Genomic DNA, 7,850 nt, shown 5'->3' with positions numbered 1-7,850 from the left:
CTCAAAAACTCTTGCTTTTTCAGTGAGAATGTCGTACTGTTTCAGTAGAAATTCCTGAAGCGTGAATGAACTATTATTTTCCCAAAGGCCAGCTCTGTTTTGACAGTGGAGGCTATAACTGAGCTGTAAGGGATTTTTTCTGTCGGTAATATTTTGGAGAACTTTTTAAAGTATCTTTGACCCCTGTGCACCTCCTGCCATGACAACGCAAATATACACTCAAATGGTAACAAGGATGCCAGAAAAACTTCTTATTTCTGTATTCTGTGTCTATCTTAAATAGATCAAGAGTACCTGCAAAAAACAGCAAGGAAGGAAGAACCAAGCTTTGCTTTGCTGGATCAAAGCAGTTGACCAGAAAGGGTGCAGATCCCTAAGAATGACCACTTAGTTCAGTCCAAAGGTGTACCTCTGACAGTAGCAAATGCATAGGAGTAACCGAAAGATTACAGATACAGAAAGAGTTTTCCATTAGTTCATTGCTTTTGGCAAAGCAAAGAATACATCTCTACTCTCAAAAGAGGACTGTTTGGTGAGTTCAAGGTTAAGTATCTTTCTGATATTTACATCTAAATTCTGGTCACTGGACCAGCAGCACGTGCAGGAGAGAATGGCAGAGATTCTTCTCAATACCAGAGATATGATTCAGCATAGCAACACTCATCCAAACTTAAAGCATTCACTGCTCGTCTCATTTAGAAATGGCAGCCAGACACAAACGAAATTAATAATTGGAATGCTTCACTATTACTCTACTGATATTAAAGAAGGTACTGGATTTTCAAGGCTAGAGCTGTGATAGAAAATCCTGTGTACAGATCTCTTACTTGTTCTTCAGAAACTAACTGAATTATGCATCTTCTAGGACACATTTTCAGGGTTTTATTCAGTGTGTACTGTTGACATTGAAGTGGCTTTAATACAGAGAAAAGCTTTAAAGATTTTTGATTTTTTTAACTGAAATAGAATCCAGCAGTTCTTTATGAAGATAATTACATAGAACAGGTTTGTCTGAACTGTGTATCAGAGAAATAAAATATTTAGATAACACTTTGTCTACAGTTTTTGGCACTTTTAGTTTCTCTAAGTGAGATGCTTTAATCAGACATAAGATTAGGTAAAGTAAGTGCTTAACAGCTCCAAATTTTAATACATAAAATTAAATCGCTTTGTTTAATGTTTAAGATCAACAAATCTAAGCATTATCTGAAGAAATAGCCTCAGTGACCTTCCCTTTTTTTTTTTGAGATAATGAAAGGAAATTTGGCCAGATTTTTTTTTTTTTTTTTAACTGAGCATTCTAATAAAATTTCACTGATCCATGGAAAATAGAACTTTAAAGGAGTAGAGAAACCACTGATGCCATCATTAGTCATCTATTTTGCTTGGAGTAAGAACTAAGATGAAACAAAATTGCATCTTTTTATTATATCCATGTTATCAGAATATCACTTAGCTATAGTGGAAAAGAAGAGTCCAGTAGAAGACAATTGCTGAAAACATACATTTTTTTTTTTCCTTAAAAGCAGAAGTATTTAAGTAATGTCATCAAACCACTGCTAATGATATTGCTTTTTACATAGTAAAAATATGAATGAATGCTAAACAAAAAATGCTGCCATGATGTGGAGTTTCATAAATTAAAGAAAAAACAGTTTTCTTTATTTTTCTCTAATGAAATATTAGTTCTGAACAAGTATTGTTAACACTTAATTACAGCCCTGTTCTGGTATGGTCTGGGCTATTCAGTGTCCTGCCATGCTTACTAATGCTATGAAATTGAGATTTAAAGATCAGGTTCATAGGAATGGAAAAAAATGCCTTTTTTTTTTTTTTTACCTCCAGGTAGAGATAGACAATTTAATTTCATTTTTCTTCTTGTGACATGTAGTAAAAGCCTTCTCAATTGTGGTAAGATACTCTGCTTGTTATTCTGGACATCCAAATGATTAAAATATAGAAATGCAAGAAGTTTTACCCTTGAAAGCAATTTATGCAGTAAGTTCAAGAAGATACAGTATCTGTCTCCACCCCTCTGCTGACTTGCCATATCCCACTGATTAATAAATGCTACAATTTTAAATGTAATTTCAAAATACTGCTAGGGTCATTCTAAATGATGAAAATAATGAGCGATGCTGAAATACTCCCTCTGATAATTCAGACTAGGTTGGCCTTTTGTGTCGGTCTTGGTGACTGAGCTTGAATTTTGACTCGCAGCTTCTGCAGAGAACTCTTCCATTTACTGCAGTATTTCTATACAAAAATTTAATTGGTGTGTGCTGATGTTAATAAGACTCTGTAATGTGAGCAAGAGTTCAGATACGATGGGAAGTGGAAAGAGTAACCAGAAAGTGTCTGATTTTTTTTTTTTCCTGTATCATATCTAATGTGTCCTTCTCCATCCTTGCTATACTACCTGGGAACAGTGCTGGGTAATTCGTTTTCCAGCCAATGCACAGAGACATTCAATTGGTAAACTGTGGAGTGATTGGGTTGTGTGATAGGTGTTCAGCCCCTTTTACATGGGCTGAAGTTATCTGTACTCACAAAATTTACTGTTGTGATAAACTATATACCGAATCCATGTCAGTGATTATTTTTGTCCATGCTATTTTTTAAAGAAGGTATTTTTAAGTAAATATGACCATTTCATTAGATAGTCATATCTCCTAAAGTGGCAGACTTTGTCAAATAAAACTGAATTTAGTGTCATGTTCTCAGTCACCGGGGATAACATTTCCATTTCAGTTTGTGATAATTGCAGTTCAGAACAAAGGATCTAAAAGTACTGATTCACATGTTCACCAACTTTTCCCACACCCAGCACAGAGTGCATAACTAGAATATCAGAAATGGGACAGAGTTTAAACTGAAAAACAGAAAACTTGAGCATTAAAAATGTGAGAGTTGGGCAGTTTTTTTTTTTTTTTTAACTGGGGAGCTTAGTATTTCCTAATAAACAAGCCATAAAAAAAGGAAGAGGGAATCTAATATATGAAAAGCCCTCTGATAGACACTAACTCAGATTTTTAAAGTTTTAAATGAAAGACTTAACATTATTATTGTTAAGTTACAATGTTTATAAAATTTATATGCACAGTAGGAACTTGGAATAATCTAGAAGTGTCATACGGAGACTGGAAGCAGCTGGACTCTGTATTCTTCTCTCACCTCCCTTTTATTTGCCATTATACAAAGAGGGCTGAGCTGGGCACACCTGAATGAGCTTGGCTACTGCCACTTGTAGTGGCAAACCTACACTTCCCCCCATGACAGATGACTTTCTTTAGCATCTTCTGTTGTGCTGATAGGAGAGTACAGGGACCCATTCCTCTGATGTGTTCCTCACTTTGGACATCATCCTGTGTTTCCTGCCACTAAACCCCTTCCTAGCTGGTGTCCAGGTAAGCAGTAATAAAGAAAGTAGGTCTCATTGCAGAGGAAAAACTATCTGTGTCTATCACAGCTTGACGATGAAACAAGCCAGGAGATCTATGAGGGTGAAGACTCGAAGTTTAGGTCTTCAGTGACAACAGACTAAGAAAAAAAACCTGCAGCAAGAGACTGCTGATGCAAATCTTTCTTGTGAACTTAACTACTTCCTATTTATTGCTAGAAACTGCAATATGTAAGACTTGGTGAACTAAGAAAGTCTTCACAAAGTCATTTTTCCTAGCTAAATCTTCTGGTACTTGAAATGGCAGAAGGACAGATATAGCTTAGCTCACAAAGCTGCTACATCTTAGGCAAGCAGCAAAGAAATATGAGGAGATTTAAAATAAATAACTAGAATTCAACTGCTAGGGACTAGATTATAACAGGCACATCAAGCATGTCCTTTGTTGCCTAATGCCTGAGAATTAGATATAAATAGAGATGCAAGGTAATTTTTTCAGCTCTCTGCATGGCTCAGGGCATTGTACAGGTCATGAGACCAGTGTGGGATATAATCATAGAATCCCATTAAGGGCTAGTGGCTGACCTGATGACAAGGACACTCACACTTTCCTAGCTACCTTTGGTCATAGGTCTATAACCTGTGTCTTCATGCAGTCCTGTCAAATTTCAGGGTCTGAACATGAGGAACATTATATTTGATTCTCAGCCATCACCTGCCCTCTCATGCGTTTGGCCAGTTGCAGATGCTGGCTCATAGGCTGTCAATTGGCAGTGTGCTGATCAAGGCCCATGGACTGGAAGTGTCACTACTGTGTGCCCGCAACATGGGAGAAAGATGCTGTGAGCTGCACTTGTAGTCAATGGGAGAGCTGGGGGAAGGAAGAAATCCTTCTAGCAAGCTGGTTTATATTTGTGTTGCAGCCAAAAGGGACAGGTGGTCTTCCAGCAGAAAAAATGTGCATACACTGCTCTGCTATACAACTGGATGCAGCATTCTTTTCTACACTTAGAAAGAAAACACTCTTATTGGCTTTTGTGATGTACATACACACACCACAGTTTTTAGGCTGTGCTAAGAGCCTTGATTCCCTGGAATCCTAAACACACACAAACCCAGAGACTTCTGAGTCATAAAAAGAATAAACTGGCCCAGGATATGGCCTGAAGCACTATCTTGTAGCCATCTGTTATGTTAAATGTTTGGTGTGATGCCCAGGCCCGGCCCAGTGAACTGCCACCCTTCCGACCATGTCCCCAACCATAGTTACTAGCTTGGCAACATCTGCATGGGCATGGACAAAGTCTTTTGTGGTTAGATTAGTAGTTAAGACTAGTCCTGAAAGGAGGCTATAGGTGGTCAAAGGAGCTTTCAGCAAGTAGATAAGCTTGGCCTATTCATTTCTATACGGATAATTTGTCTTTAGACTCCTAATGACAGCACAGTATCTTGTTATATTCCTTTCTTTGCAAGAAAGCTATTTTTAGAAGTTAAATGTGCAGCTCAAACTGAAAGTCCATACTACCATTGTCTAATTTCAGGAGAAGGATTTAGCCTTTGTGCTCCTACATCCTCCTGTCTTCAGTTCTACCTAACAAGAATGCTTTTGTAGCTAAAGGTAGGAAGAAATCAGTCATGTATGCAGATCTCCCCTTCACATGCCTTCTCTCTCTTTGTCCTGCACTCTCTCCTTTAATTGAGCTAGAGGGAAAACATTTAGTAATCTCTCTCCCTCTTTCCTCTCATTAGGCAAATGATGACATATTCTTTTTCCAGAGTGTCTTTAGAAGCATGCCATAGCAGCCACTGCTCATTATCAGCACTGGCAGAGAAAAAGCTTGTGGCTTGATATTGAATTTATGTAGATGCATGTAAATAAGACAATTCCTTGAAATCAGATGTAATACAGTAGCAAAACATCAATGGTGAGAGATCAGAATCCAGCTCAGCAACTGTTTTGAGCTTCTGTAACTGTGCACGTAATCTTACAGCCTTATCATTTCTAAGGGAAGTAAGCCTCAGGACAACGATACAAACAGACAGATGTCAGACATTACATTAGTTTTGAATATTTTAAGATATATTTCACCTAACTTTGTGGGTCTATTATCAGATTTGTTTATCTCACTTTTGCCTACTGTACTATAATGGAAACCGCAACAACAGCAGAGTAGCAAAGTCCTAGGCTGCACTTTCTCAAATACAACAGCAATCAGCACAGGAACAAAAAACAAAACAACAACAAAAAAACATGACTCTGCTTACCTTCTGAAGATTTCATGTACATAGAGATCTCCAGTGAGATCCCCTCATTTTCTTTGCCAGCACTTAAATGTGGTTTGGGAAGAGGTGGATCCTGGCTCCACTCCTCCCGGTCACTCAGCAGCATTGCATGCACCTGAGCTCCCCTGGGGTGGCCCGTCTTTCCACCAGGTGCTCAATCACTGCTTCAAGACATGACTTGCATTTCCACTACATCTACATACTGACATTTCCTTGTCCAACAAATTCTTTTCCATACACATGAAACTGGAACAGTTCTTTTATTTATTTATTTATTTATTTATTTATTTTAAAATTTTATTTATTTTTCCTGACCTTTATACTTTTTTCTATCATTCTTTCTTCGTTTCTTCTTTCCTTCATTTCCTTCCTTCTCATTCTCTTTCTCCCTTTCATCCTTCTCTGAAAAATTGCACTAGTGAGCTCTAATAATCTCTATATACTTTAGTTACTGCTATTAAATATGATCAAAATTATCACACATTTTTTACTTCTTTTTATTGCCATAAAAATATTCTCAAATTATTCAGTCACATTATTGACCTATATTGCATTTCTCTAGAGCTAAAAAAAAAGTGATAATTAACCCACAAACAATATAGGTTTCTGTATACCAAAGAAAAATTAATTTTAAGCACTAATTTGAACAATCCAGGCTGAGAGGAGAAAAAACTTAATATTCAACAGAGTGAATGGAAAGATGGTTAAATGCAAAAAGGATGCATGCAATAGTAACTGCCTACAATTCAAAGGCATTATAAAGAAACCAGTGTTCCTATAAATGTGAAGCCTGAGTTTTAATGTGTCTATTGCCTTCCATCAAACCTGTTAAAATTCTTTAAGGAATTCTTTAATTAGCAACACCTAACTATATCTGAGACTGAGACAAACATTATGACCCTCATGTGAAAGAATAAACTGAGGCATGGAGGAGTAAAGTGGCTAGTAGAAGTCCACCAACCCACAGTTCCATTTAAATTAAACTAAAATTGATAAAAGCCTGGGTGAGAATGGAGCTCTTAGTGGGTGATATGTGACTGCAACATCAGCAGTCTTTGGTTCCACCTGCTTTGGTCTTGTTTCCTCACAAACCTAAGCCTCCGGTCTCTTATGTTGGCCAAATTCGGAGGACAGGTTTCAGTGCCCACTATGTATGGGGGCATCACTTCAACGTGTATGCCATGGCAGTGTGTATGCATACAGAATTTACAGGCAAATTGCATCAGGAGCTGAAGTATGTGCAAAACTCAGGATGATTTCAGTGAAGGAAGAGCTGAGCCCAGTATCCCTTACCAGCGGAGCTTGCAAGGCAGCATCCATGCTGATTCAATCACTGGCCTCTCTGATGAGGCTGTCAACAAAGGTGCCAATTAGTGCCAGTTCTGATGATGATTTTTGTGATGTCAACACCTGTCCAGTATGAACTGGACTGTGAGCACCATCACATTTCCCATCAGATGCAGAACAGCTGTCATGTGGTAGCAAGGCTGAATGATATATTAGTTTCCGTGCACATCAGTAAATCAGACAGGCTGTATTGTCTCTAAAACGCCTTTCATGTCAAATTATTTTCTCTCTTTAATAATGCAACTGACTTTGTTCCTCCGATTTTGATGTGTTTTCTAGCTTATAGATGATTTATTCATGTAATATCGAGTAGCATTGTGTTACTAAACAAAACAAACTCAAATGCAAGTATAACCAGATTTTGAGCTGCAGGCACAACAATCATGCTTGCAAAAATATACCTACATAGACTTTTAAAAGCCTTTGGAGGTACAAATTGTGTAATTATAAGCCCATCTGAGTTCCTGCACAATTCCAGCTTGATGGACACAGAGACATGAATAAAGGAGCATTTGCAATAGACGTGCAGATTTTGAATGTGGATAGATTTGAATACAATGCATCACTATGGAGCACAAAAGAATGCAGATATAAAACAGGTATGTATGCATATATGTGCAGAGATCCTGACCTGAAGACCATCAAACATGGAGGAATTAGTGATCCACATAGCAGTTTCCCTCTGCAGGGGCAGATCTGCACTATGTTCCACACTGTGCTCAACCTTCAAGTCTGTGCTGTGGGCTGTGCATCTGCTCTTTGCAGGACAGACCTCACTGGATAACAAAGCAGCCTATGGGCAGCTCCCACATGGTACTGT

Source organism: Gallus gallus, chromosome 3, assembly GCF_016699485.2.
Source record: "Gallus gallus isolate bGalGal1 chromosome 3, bGalGal1.mat.broiler.GRCg7b, whole genome shotgun sequence".
Classification (NCBI taxonomy): Eukaryota; Metazoa; Chordata; class Aves; order Galliformes; family Phasianidae; genus Gallus; species Gallus gallus.
This window is presented reverse-complemented; position numbering follows the sequence as displayed.